The sequence below is a fragment of the Mus pahari genome, chromosome 10 (genome assembly GCF_900095145.1).
Source record: "Mus pahari chromosome 10, PAHARI_EIJ_v1.1, whole genome shotgun sequence".
Taxonomy (NCBI): Eukaryota; Metazoa; Chordata; class Mammalia; order Rodentia; family Muridae; genus Mus; species Mus pahari.
This window is the reverse complement of record NC_034599.1, coordinates 99291972-99305912: the sequence shown is the minus strand read 5'-3', so window position 1 is coordinate 99305912 and position 13941 is coordinate 99291972. Positions and strand designations below refer to the sequence as shown.

The following is a 13941-nucleotide window of genomic DNA, read 5'->3' as shown; positions in this document are numbered from 1 at the left end:
TTACAGTGGACTCCATTTCAGGGCCTCAGTCTCTCCACCTGTGAAGTGGGAGCAGCAATCTCTGACCTCAAGTTTCTACAAAAACTTTACTGCCTGGAAGACCTTAGGATATCTTGATCCAAGATCTGAGTTACAGAGGACAGCCAGGTTGGGGAGAGGAGGGAGGTGATGTGCCTAAGGCTATATTCTCAGGGCTATGTCTGTTAGACTACAAGGAGGCCAGGGCATTTCTCTGTTTACTGAAGATTCCTTGGTAGGCTATTTACACTAAGGTGTGGACCCAGCCTGGGTGCCAGGCAACAGGTGGATGGAGAAGGAAACTGTGGTGGTTATACGACATGGAGGCTTATCTTCCCCCAAGAATCAGTGCTGTGTGCAGGAAAAGAGATGGAACTGGAAAGTCTTATGTTACATCAAAGAAGCCAGATGCAGAAAGACAGAAGCTCTGGTCTACAAAGTGAGTTCCAGGACAGCCAGGGCTACACAGAGAAACCCTGTCTCGAAAAACCAAAAAAAAAAAAAAAAAAGAAAGAAAGACAGAAGCCACGATTTCTCCCACATGGGACCTAGATTTAAATATATATATTGAGAGTAGAAAGGGGACTTATGTGGGGAGGAAGGTATCTAAGGGGGAGAGAACAAGAGAGGGTGATGGGGGGTGGTTTAAAAGACATATCACATGTTTTCATATATAAGGCTTAGATTTTAAAAGTGCATGTCAAAAAGGTATCTCACATGGAATCAAAACTACTTACAGAAAAGAAGTGGACCATGAGGACAAAGAAGGGGGCAAGGGAGGGTGACGCAACCTTCACGTGCATGAAGATGCTAATGGTTCATTATTTTATATGCTGAAGAAAAAAATCAAAAGAACTAAAACAATCCTTAAAACAAAGCAAAGCAGAAAAAAAAGAATCACTTCTGGGGCTGGAGGTGATGTTTCTGAAAATGGGTCCTGAAGAACTGAAACCACAGTGATGTGTCACAGAGACATGACAACTCACTTGTAAGTTGTCATTAGCCAAATGTTCTGACTGATGCTAGGATTAAGTGGAAAGTGTGACATTAGCTGATATTTATGTTTGGTTGTGACAGACAGACATGACAGAGTGAAACGTATCTAATGCTTTATTTTCTTGGTAAGAAGAACTCTCTAGACAGTTTGGAACTCAGTGGCCTCATGGAATGAGGTGTGATGCTGTATAGGTGCTGATGGGGATGGAGGAAGTAACTGATGGATGCAGAGGTGGTGATGTTGGAGGAAATGATGGTGGTGATGGTGGGTGACTCCCTGGAGAGACATGAGCAAACACCTGGATAGGGCAGTGATGACAGATCATAGCCACAGTTCCATCTAAGTCCAGCTTAGTGAACCAGAAAGTTTACTGTTGTTACCTACAAGGAGCACGAGTAACTCAAACCACCTGCATAACTGGAAGGCTTACTTAAGGCAGCTGTGGGTGGAGACTAACAAAGGCTGAATCCCTGGAGCCTTCTGACCAACTCAGCACGTAAAACTTTGGGGTGGGGGACCTGTGAATCCTGTAGGTTTTAGGAACTTCCTGTGCCCTGTAAGTTTTGTTTACTTCCTGAGCCTTGCGTGAACTTGGCTCCTCTCTCCAGGAGGCAGTGTTCAGTGTGTTGGAAATAGGAACATGAAATAAGCATCCCAAGAGTGATGTAGGCGGTGACTGTGACGGTATCGAGGCTGGTAGGAGTGCTGAAGGTAAGGACCAAGGTGGGAGCATTAGTGGTGAATATGGGAGTGGAGGGTGTGGAGGTGATAGTGGTAGTGATGGTGGTGCTTGTGATGATGGTATTAGTTACGGTGTTCTGGTGGTTGTTAGTGATGGAAATGGTTATGGTGAAGATGGTGAAGATTTTAATGATGGTCTTGGTGCTAGTGGTGATGGTAACAATGGCATGAAGTAAGGATGGCAGTGATGGTGGTAAATATGAAGCTGGTGATGATGGCCCAGTTTTAAAATGAAATTAAAAAAAAATGGGGCTTGGTCACTATTTTAGTCAGGATTCTGTAGAGAAACAGAATTGATAAAATGAATCTATCATCTATGTCTATCTATCTATCTATCTATCTATCTATCAATCAATCTACCTATCTATTCACTGAAAGGGGATTTACTAGAATGGCTTACAGGTTGTGGTCCAGCCAGTCAAACAATGGCTGTTTAACAACGAAAGGTCCAAGAATCCAGTAGTTGTTCAGTCCCTGAGGCTGGTTGTTTAGCTGGACTCCAGTATATGCTAGAATCTCGAAGAAGTAGGCTCTAATGCTAGTGAAGGGATAGATTTGTGAGGAAGAGTGAGAGCAAGCAGGCAAAGAGAGCAAGCGTCCTTTCCCCAGGCCCTTTCTATAGGCTGCCAGCAGAAGGTGTGGCCCAGTTAAAGGCGGATCTTCCCACCTCGAAAGATCCTGCTTAAAAGTAGGTCTTCCTGCTTCAAACAATTTCGTTAAGAAAAAAAAAAAAATCCCTCACAGGGGTACCCAGACACTTGGATTTTAGTTAATCCCAGAACTAGTCAAGTTGACAATGAAGAATATTCATCACACTTCCAAAATTTCAAGGGCTGGAGATGTAGGTTTGTAGTTTAATTGGTAGAATGTTTGCCTAGCATGTGTGAAATCCTGGGTTCCATCTCCAGCACTGAACAAACTGGGCATGGTGGAGCACTGCTGTAATCTCAGCCCTAGAGGGATGGGGACAGGAGGATTAGGAGTTCAAGGCCATTCTTGACTACATAGACAGACAGTTGAAGGCCAGTCTGAGCTACCTGAGACCTGTCAGGACAGAACAGATCAGAACAGATCAGAACAGAACAGAACAGAACAGAACAGAACAGAACAGAACAGAACAGAACAGAACAGAACAGAACAGAAAGCAAACCACTGGCTTGGGTTTCCTGATATCTTTAGTTGCAGCCCTTGCTACAATCTGCTGCCCCAAGAACTGTCCTCTAACTTTGCTTTGCACTCAAAGCAAGGTGGGCTTGTGGTGGCCTCTAGGTGGCACTAATGGACTTTCCAGTGCTTTGAGGCTACTCACCTGTGAAGCTGATTTGGCCATTGTCACGTTCTTTATGAAAAGCGTGAGCAGCGTTTACCAACCCTTAGTAAAGAGAACTCTAAAAACAGCCCTTGGGAGACTATGCCGAAATAAATGGCATCTTTTTATTTCCTATTTCCTCTTTCTCTAAATTGTTCTCCAATGAGTTCTCTATAAAAAACATCCTATAGCTGCCAGCCTCTGCAGACAGGGCAGGCTTGGGACATTGTCTGCAATGCAAGCAGGTAGAGAAGGCTTTTTGTTTGTTTGTTTGTTTATTTTGGACATAGTGTCTTGGTATAGAATTCAGGCTGGTCTCGAACTTCTTAACTACAGACTACCAAGTTCTGGGATCACAGGTAATGGCCAGATCCCCAGATGTGAAGGCTTGCTTGAAGCATATACCAAGGCCCACCTGAACGAGAAGCTTTTTAGATGGTGGGATTGATGATCCCTGAGTTCTTCCCAGACCCACAGTATCAGATTTACTCCAGAAGCTATATTTTGCATGCATACCAGGGGATTAAAATATATATTTGTTTATTTTTATTAATGTGTATATGTTTATATATATTACATGAATGCATGTACTCGAGGAAGTCAGAAGAGGGTGTTGGCTCTAAGTCATGTCACTCTAAAAGGCTAATACATCCACACTTTGCCCTTCCCTGTCTCCCTTATCTAATTGCTACCAGAGTCCTCTGAATAGAGTTGTATACATCACCACTGACAAGGTTGGCATTTGGGAATCGAATCTAGGTCCTCTGGGAGAGCAGCAGTTCTCTTAAGCTCTGAGCCACCTCTCCAACCACAAGACTGCCATTCGAGTGGCTCCTCTTCTCTTCAACATCTGTTTTAAACATCAACAACTTGCCAGAGTTGATTGACCATTTGTGCATCTGATTCTCTCTTTCCCTCATCCTCATCTATAGCTGGCTCTACCTTAGAACCTTCCAGATCTAGGGGCTAGAAAGATGGTTGAGCCAGTAAAGCCTCCATGTATAAAAGCATGGGGATGTGTTGGATTCCCAGCATGCATGTAAAAAGCCAGGGATGGCCATGTGTGCCTGTCACTTCAGTTCTGTGGGAAGGTAGCAACAGAGGGTCACTGAGGTTTGATGATAATCCCTGCTCCAGGGTCAGGGAGAGACCCTGTATCAAAGGACTAAAGATAGGACTGGATAGTGGGCATTGTCCTCTAGCCTCTGCCTGTGCAAGGACACACATGGACAAAGGCTACCCACACATACAATGGTTGGATTAGTCTATGAAGAAGGATTATCCTCTTAGGGACAATCCTGCTTAGCTCAGGATTCCACCAACTCTGGCATTCTTTTACATACTCTTGTAAAAAAATTATTAAACTGGTTTTTCAATTACTTGTGGTGGTTTGCACGAGATGCCCCCCATAGTTCAGGCTTGAATACTTGGTCTGTGGTTGGTGCTGCTTTGGGAGGCTTGGGAGGTGTGGCCTTGCTGGAGGAAGTAAGTCACTGGGGCGGGGGGGGGGGTGGCGAGAGCTTGGAGTTTGATCCTTCGGTTTCCTGCTTGCAGTTCCGAAACGTGAGCTCTCAGCTGTTCCTGCCATCATGCCTGCTACTTGCTGTCCTGATTCCCAACTGTAATGGGGATGGAGTCCTAGCCCCCTGGAACTGTAAGTCCAACATAAATCTTTCCTTCTGCACGTTTTCTTGGTCTGATGGCATTTTATCACAATAAGAAAGTAACTGGTGCACTTATTAGGCTTCCATAAGATTCCTGCCTGCCCTCGGTCTATGAAGAGTTTAGGAAAACTGCAGCCTGTCTTTCCCATCTTGCAGGATGGCGGCTGAAAAAAGCCAAGAAGCCTGACACCGAGAAGAAAAAATCCTACGGTACTCACGATCTGCTCTGTGTCCCAGAAATGCCTGTACAGGAAAGGAGATACTCAGCTGCAAAACCCAAGGTCCTGTCCACTGTCACAAGCCAGTTGGTGGCAACAAGAACGGCAGTACCTGGGTGGTTCAGCTTCTCGAAATGCCTAGGTGTTATTCTAGTGCCTCAGAAGCTGCTGAGCCATGGTAGAAAGGCCTTCAGTCAGCGCGTGAGAAGGCTGCGCTCCAGCATCACTCCAGGGACTGTCCTGGTCACCCTCACCAGGCACCACAGGGGCAAGAGAGTGGTTTTCCTGAAGCAGCTGGGCAGCGGCTTGCTATTTGTGACTGACCTCTTGCCCTCAACCGAGCTCATCTGTGCAGAACACACCGGAAGTTTGTCATCGCCACCTCTACAAAAGCTGGTATCAGCACGGTTAAAATCCCCAAACACCTAACAGACGCCTCCTGCGAGACGCAGCAGCTGCCCAGACCCAGGTGCCAGGAGACAGATCGTCAGGAGGAAGGAGGAAGAAGGAGCAGGAGGAAGAGGAGATTACAGAGCCCTGCAAGGCTGGCCAGAAGACTGTGTGTGGACTTGCAGATTTTTGCTAGAGATGAAAGCGGTTGCTCAGCTCCAGGGCTACCTGTGATCTCGGTTCTCTCTGACAAATGGGATGTACCCTCACAGACTGATGGTCTAAATTGCTGACAACCTAATTCAACTGCTTCATATGTTAAAAAGCAAAGCAAAAAACCCCAGGAGGATATTTTGACTTTTGTCATAGTTACTAGAATTTACATTAAAGTAACATTTCATATATTCGTCATCCTATCCTTTAATGGCTGAGCCATCTCTCCAGCCCTAAAGTAACATTTCTATAGAGTAACCAGTTAGGAAAACGGGAATCCTGACTTGGAACTTGAATCATCATCGCTGCTAGCAAATCGACATAGGGGCTAGAGAGATGGCTCAGCAGTTACCGCCACTGGCTGATCTCCTAGAGGACCATGATTTGATTGCCGGCATCCACATGGAGGCTCACAACCATCTGTAACTCCAGTCCCAGGGGATCTGGCATCTTCTTCTAATCTCATCTCTGCAGGTTCTAGGCACGGTAATGGTGTGCAGATGCACACACGGACAAAACACACATATATAGAAGGCACCGCTTAGAGAAAGCACTGGAGGAACTAGAATTGTTAAACATGCAGACCTATTTTCTGCAAGGGAAGGAAATAAGACCTTTTCACCCGGAAGACTGGAGTGGATGCTGTCTTAACGAACGATCTGGTGATCTCTTGCTGTTCTGTGGAGCCAGCTGTTTTCTTGAGTCCTCCCCCCCCCCCCCCCAAATCCTGAGCACCATTAAGGCTCTAATCTTGAGCTTTGTCTCTCCGTGACTAGAACCCTTCCTTATGAAGGTGGTCCCATGTACTCTTCGTTCTCCGTCAACAGGATCTATCCTTGTGTTTGTTATAAGTCCCTACCCCTGGGCCTTTACCCTGAGCACTGTTTATCAGTCAGTAGAATTCATTATTATTGTGAAGATCACACGGGCTTTGCTATTGAGATTTACTTCGAGTGTGAGTCTCAATGTAGCCATCCCTGAAGGTTTGTTGTGATAACTGTCACGTGGGGACTTTTCCTGAACTTAACTGGTGCAAGGAAAGTAATTCGTGATATCAGACTCTGCTGAAGTGATGCTGATCCATCGTACATCCTTCACCTCTCGAGGGTTGTTTCCCTGCGAGCCGTGACACTTGCAGGAACCCCAAACCCATGCACACAAAGTAAAGAGAGTCTAAAAACAACCAACAACACCAACATAGAAAAAGCAACAGCTTGGCTGGACTGAGCTGTACACACCTTTCTTCTCAAGAAGCAAAGGCAGGTGGATCTCTGAGTTTGAGGCCAGCCTGGGCTACCTGTTTCTAGGCCAGTTGGGGCTACATAGTGAGACTTTGTCTCTAAATCAAACAAAGAAATAAACTCACAGAACAGTAGCTTTTCCATACACCAATCATGTGGAGAAAAAGACTGGGGAAAAAACATCACTTAAGACCTACAGTGATTTGCAGTAGCTTCAAATACAATTAAAATATGTAGAATAAACCTAACTAGGAAGGTGAAAGAAGTCTATAAGGAAAATCTTAAAATGCTTAAGGAAGGGGCTGGAGAGATGGCTCAGTGGTTAAGAGCACTGACTGCTCTTCCAGAGGTCCTGAGTTCAATTCCCAGCAACCATCTGTAAAGGGATCTGATGCCCTCTTCTGGTGTGTCTGAAGATAGCTACAGTGTACTCACATACGTAAAATAAGTAAATTTTTAAAAAAAATGCCTAAGGAAGAAACTGAAGACACTGGAAGATTGGGAGACTTCCTGTGCTCATGGATTGGTAGGTTTAATGTTGTGAAAATAGGTCTAAGACCTAAAGTGAGCTATAGGATTGCAATCCCCAATGAAATTACAATGACCTTTTTATATGGAGGTCCAAAAGACCCTAATAACCGAGGCAATCCTAAACTAAAGACCAACACTGGAGTTGCTATAGTAACCGATCTCACGCACCGCTACAGAGCCAGAGTGAGGCCAGAAGCATGGTGGGGGCATACGGAGGCCTGGATAGAGGGAACCTTAACTGAGAAAAAGCTGCTTCCAGCCATGTTGATGAGGGTTCATGGGTGTAGCTTCTAAGCAAAATTCCAGCCCCCTGGCTCTTACCGTCTTCCTCCCACCCCCTCTTTCTAGGATCCTGGAAACTGATTTCCACAGTAGCTGTTTCAATTCACACCTCTACCAGCAGCATATAAGGGGTCCACTTTTCTTACATCCTCACCAGGATTTGTTGTTCACGGTGCCGATGGTTTCCTGTGGGGGGGAGAAGCTTTTTAATATCCTGTCATCCTATTCTTCAGTCCCTGAAATTATTTCCTGGAGGCAGAGGCCATGGAGGGACACTGCGTGCTGTCTTGTCCCTCGTGGCTTACTCAGTCTGCTTTCTTATACTGTCCGGGGTGGGGGTGGTGGTGGTGGGGGTTCTGCCTGGGATTACAGACGTGTGTCATCACAGCTGGCAGTGAATCTTTGAAGTGACTTTCTAGCCAATAAACCGAGGCCAGGACACGTTGAGCCACTTGTCCCCTTCCTCTACTTCAGTCCTTCCCACATCACTGGAACCCAGGCCAGCAGCCTCAGAGTCATGAACAGCATGCCAGATGTACTGAGCCAGGCGCTGAACTGGGCACCAGCAAGGTATCTAAAGCTCTACAGCTAGGTTGGATGGCGGATACCTGGAGCTCCAGCACTCACAGAGCAGAGGCAATGGGATTAGGAGGGTCACTGTGGTCTGGCAGAGGCGCGCTGCGCGTGTTAGTGGTTGGAGATGGCGGAAGGAAGCTAAGGCCCCCGGGGTACGTCTTTGAGTGCAGTACGATTGGGTCCCCTGCTTCTCCTCTTCCCACTCTCTGGCTTCCTGGTCACCTTAAAGTGAGCATCATTTCATCGCTGCACGCTCCCCGCCCACCACGGGTTGCCACAGGTCAGAACGCACGAGCCAACTCCACCTCGATGGAAACATCTGAGATGGTGAGGCAATACCACCTTTCCTTCTAAGAAGCTGCTCGCCTCAGTGATGACAAGTCACCTGATACAGGGATACCGAACGATCTTTGTTTAGATTTAGGCCCTGAGGGAGAGGTAGAATTCAGAATAGCAGAAGGAAGCCGAGAGAATATAGTCCGGAAGACCAAGTCCACAGTAAAGCATGATGGAGGGGAGTACATTTGCTTTAAGTGAAGCAGAGAAGAAAAAAAAAATGAATGGGGAGCTAATGGTGCTTTAAAGTTGTTAGCAAGGGCTGCACTGTTTAGTAAAGCTCCTTTGTTTTGGTTAAATGGTTCTAATTCTCAAAACTATAATGATTTGTATTAAGTAAAGTAACGTGTATTTCTAGATTCTGTCTGTTCTCACGATTTTACCCCTAGTAATGGCCACAGCAGATTGTTCCTCAGCCCCCATAGTCTCTCACTCACCATTTCTGGTTCCCTCCACCCTGTGTCAACTTTTCTACCCACTCCGCTCCTTCTGCCTTTTCGTCCTATAACTATGCCTAGTCTGTTAGTGGACAGTGACTCTCTCCCTGCACATGCCTCCCTCCCGACAATACACCTGTCTTGTCGTCGTGGGGTTGTTTGGCTCCTTGCCTGCCTTTCTCCTTCAGCCTTCCGATAATGACATTTTTTGGGGTAAGTGCTTGTTCATTTATTCACGGAAGAAGTCTGAATTCATTTCACTGAGCTGTCTGGGGAGTTCTTGTGAATGTCTGAGCAGGCGAGTGATTCGTGCAGCGTAGGGAGTAAGAAAAGACTTAGCTGAGGTGTGTGTGTTTTTTCTTTCAATATTTTAGTTTAAAAAGCAGGGGTGAATTTCAGTTGCAAAGTGTGTGTGTGTGCTCCTTCACGTGAATGTAGTAACCCCTTCTTTCCAGGGTGGAACTTAACAGATTCAGGGAGTGGAACCCCAGCAAGAAGCCCAGCCATCCATCCCCAGTCCAATTAAAAGAGCCAAGTTAGTAGAGAAAAGCAGAAAAAAAAAGGGGGGGGGGAAGACAGACGGAGATCCAGTGACCACGCCTTATCTATCTTTGGGGTCCTGACATGAGGGTAGGGCTTAAATGCAAAGCAAGAAAGATGTGTAACAAAGTCGTGCAGCCAAGGCGTGGTCCCTGTCCATCGCCACCCCAGCCCAAAGTCTCACCAGCAGGGTCACCTGATGATTTGTAAATCTTTCTCCTGGAGACAAGTTCCTCCCCTGGGGACCGCAGATATTGTTCTTCCTAGTCAGAGATCCCTGGGGAAATGAGTTTCTTGGGATCCATTCTTTCAGTGGTGTGATAACCGAAGAGTGGAGCACAAGAGGTTGTTAAGACAAAAAACGTTTCTGCATATTATTTCTGCTGGTCCAGCTTACTAGCCCCTGTGTATTGCCCTCCTCTGGATGTGACCGAACATCTTTTGTGGCTGTTAGGTAGATCCTTTGGAATGTATGAACAGACCGCAGTTTCACCAACCAAAGGGCTAAGACTGGTGTCAGACATCGCGGACAGCAGCACAGTGTCTCCCATGTTGTAACCGCCAGCCTGAGCACTTGAGCAGTGTGTTGTTATCTTACCATCATCTTCATCTCTTTACTATATATATTTCATGAACTCGCTACCTCCTTGGAACATGGTATTTGGGGAAACCTGAATCTGTTCTGGGTTGTCATCTCAAGTCTGGCTCTAGAAGACGTCTGTCTTCCTTTGAGGCGAGAGCTGTTTCTCTCACCAAGACCTTGAGCTTGTGACCCTCTTTCAGTCTCCCAGACAGCTGGCTTTCCATTGCTATCTATACCTACCGGCTCTGAACTTCTGGATTAGTAATAGCTTTTGTTCTCAGGTCTTTCAACTGTCTAACAGCTTTGCCAGGAGCAGAGATGAGGACAGACTGAGGTAAGATTCAATTCTTTCCTCCTTCTTTCCCTCCCTCCCCCCTCCCCCCTCTTTCCTCCCCCCAGCCTCTTTTTCTTCCTCTCCCTCTCTGCCCTCCCTTTCTTTAGAGACATAAGAGACACTGCTTTGTCTGCAGTTTCTCTGACACACATCCTAGTGAGAGGTGGGTTCTGTGCCCCTTCCCTGAGGACCTGAGGATGCTGTCTCAGTGGCTTCTATGGACAGTCGTGGAACCTGGGATGCTGCCACATAATTTCTGAAGGTTCATCTGTTTCTTTTCAGAATGTCACTATGAAAGAAGTTTCCTTTCCTTAGCCAGGCTAAGACTGTCCCCTCCCCTTCCCAACTTTGATTTGCTTGTTAACTCCAGGCTCCTCCTCCAATTCTTCCTTGTCAATCAGAGGCCTCCCTTCCACTCGGTCCCCTCACCTTCTGCCAGTCTCCTGTCAGTAATTACTACCTGACAGGGCTGAGTTTGCCTTTGCTCCTCCTGCTCTGGATTGGAAGTGTAGCTAATGATCCTTTTGAAATTGTAAATTGGCAATTTACAGTTGTATAAATTGCTGGGGCTCCATGTGAGGGGAGAATGTACGGATAAAGTGAACAATAATTAAGCTAGTTACGTTGGACAGTAAACTCTTTGTTCTGAGAACATTTGGGTCATTCCACAGTTCTGAAATGCACCCCTCTCTCCTCTCAACTGTTGTTCAGTACGAGGCTTGGAAGGACTAAAACAATGCACTGGCCTGAGATCTGTGCCTTTGACATCACCTCCCGGTTCCCCTCATTCTCCAGCCTCAGTAACCACCTCGCTACTCTCTGCTTCTTTGAGTTTGAAAGCTTCAGACTCCTTGTTTAAGTGTCATTGTCTGGTTTATTTCAGTTACCAAAGTGTCTCCAGTCCCATACACGTCATTTCAAACGCCAGAGCTACTTACTCTTCTTGCCCCTTCCTGCCCCCTCCTGCCCCCTCCTCCTGCCCCCCTCTGCTCCTCCTGGCCCCTCTGACCCCTCTGCCCCTTCCTCCTGCCCCCTCTGTTCCCTCCTGCTCCCTCCTCCTGTCTCCTCTACCCCCTCCTCCTGTCCCCTGTGCCCTCTCCTCCTGCCCCCTCTGTCCCCTCCTGTTCCCTCCTCCTGTCCCCTCCTGTCCCCTCCTCCTGTCTCCTCTGCCCCCTCCTCCTGCCTTTCCTGCCCCTTCATGCCCCCTCCTCCTGTCTCCTTCCCTTCTGCTTCCTCCTCCTGCCCCCTCTGCCCCCTCTTCCTGCCCCCTCTTCCTGCCCCCTCTTCCTGCCCCCTTCTGCTCTCTCTCCCTCCTTCTCTTTCTCCCCTCCTCTCCTGCTCCATGACTCTCCCTCCTCCTCTCCTCTCTTCTTACAATTCCTTTCACTTCACTCCCACCTCCTCCTTTAAAAATGTTTGCATCTACTTATGCACGTGTGTGTGTGTGTGTGTGTGTGTGTGTGTGTATGGTGAGGGGCACAGATATTTATTTATTTATTTATTTATTTATTTATTTATTTATTTATTTATTATATGTAAGTACACTGTAGCTGTCTTCAGACACTCCAGAAGAGGGCATCAGATCTTGTTACNGATGGTTATGAGCCACCATGTGGTTGCTGGGATTTGAACTCCGGACCTTCGGAGGAGCAGTCGGGTGCTCTTACCCACTGAGCCATCTCACCAGCCCAAGGGGCACAGATTTTACAACTTGAGTCCTACGGGTCGAACTCAGGTCAGCATGGCTTAGCACCTTTGCTTACCAACTCATCTTACCAGACTGTTTTCATCTTTAAAACAAATGAAAAAATGTCCTCATTTACTTAACACACATATGTGTGTGTGACTGAGTGTGTATACGTGTACCACATGTGTGGAAGCTGCAGAGATAAGGAGTCAAGCCTCCTGGAACCGGAGTTACCCGTGGTTGTGAGGCTTCACGTAGGTGCTGGGAGTTGAACCCGGCTCCTCTGTAAGAGCAGTAATCGCTCTGGTTGGACAGGACGATCCTTTGACCTGAACTGTCATCATTTTCAGGAATTGTGTGTTGTGGTTGTTACACCTGGACCCGCTGATTATTTTACCATCCCACTTAGAAGGGGGTTGTGCGGAGAGTCAAGGGACCCTCAGCCGAGTATCCCACACAGGTGTATGCAATTTCCCTTTAATTGCACGTGGTCTTTGGGGAAGGGATAGAGTGGAGAACAGTGAGAGGAGGGGCTTCCTCTGCACAGCGGTGGGGACACTGGCATCCCTGCTGGATGCAGATCTTCCGGTGCGCTGTTTTAAGGTTATCCACGTGCATGGCCATTCCCCCACACCTCCCCCTATGTAAGTACGATTGATAAAGTCATTGGTACTTCCGGGTGAGCTTTGGTGGGATTTGGCCTTAGGAGAAGGGGTAGACATTTGTCTCTCTCAGGGAAGGAATTTTAGCAAAACTGCGGAGCCATCTCTCAGGCCTCAATGCCTTTTTAAGGCTGGAAGAGTTTCCATTGTGCGTACATACAGTTTCGTTGTTGGTTTTGGACACAGGTCCGCACTATGAAACCTTTGCTGTCCTGTAAAGCTAGCCCTGACCTTAGGGAATTTTGTCTCTGCCTCTGGAGTATGAGACTACAGGCTTGTGCTGTCACGTGCAGTTTGGCTAACGATTCTTAAAAATGTGACCTCCTGGGCCGGCAGCCTCAGTGGCGCCTGGAGCCATGATGGCAGTGGGGACTCCAAGGTCTCAGAGACCCTAGAAGTGGGGACCTCTCATCTGTGCTCTAAGACGGTCACGGGGCTGGGGTTGGTAGCTCGGTGATAGAACACCTGCCTAGTGCGTGTGAGGCTCTGGATTAAAACCAAGAAACAAAGACGAACCAAACAACCCTGGCAGTTCTCCAGGCGACTGAGCCACGTAGGCTGGTGAGACTCTGGCAGAGAGCATAAGAGGGAGGGCCTCATTTCATTGTTGTTGCATCCTCAGGACATAGATGCTCAGGGAATATTTGTTGAATGAATGCTGAAGTTTATACAGTGCTTTTCGAGCTAGGATGACCTTTTAAACACTTTGAAAGTATATGCTTGGTTAATCCTGGTGCACTGTGTTGAGTTAGGTCCTAGGGTTATTTCCTTTAAAAATTGGGGAACCACAGAAAGACTGGGTGACAAACTGAAAGTCAAAGCTTAGTCCCCTTTCTGCCTGGTGGTGCAAGATTGGTAGATAACACACTCACATATTCCAAACTTTGGTCAAATGGGAGGGAGTCTGGAAAATTGGCACCAGACAGGGCTGTAGGCAGCTCATAGAGAATAGAAACAGACATAAATGGTGCATAACATCACTTCCCCTGGGCTTTCAGAGGGAGCCAGATGCACACATACATGTCTCAGCCTCTCCTTGCCATCTCTGAGGCATCCTGTCTGCTGCTCTGGGCTTGCGCTACTGTGGGGTGGAGCGCATGGCAGCTGAAACCCATCTTGTCCTCCTCATAGTCCTGGAATCATCTCCCAGATAAAACACCCATCCCCAACTTCTTGCATCTA

The 13941-nt window shown here is 47.2% G+C and overlaps 1 pseudogene; it reads left to right on the top strand.

Annotated features, from left to right (window-relative positions):
* Positions 1-338: 338 nt before the first annotated feature.
* LOC110328433 lies at positions 339-5622 on the top strand (annotated as a pseudogene).
* The last annotated feature ends 8319 nt before the right edge of the window (positions 5623-13941 follow it).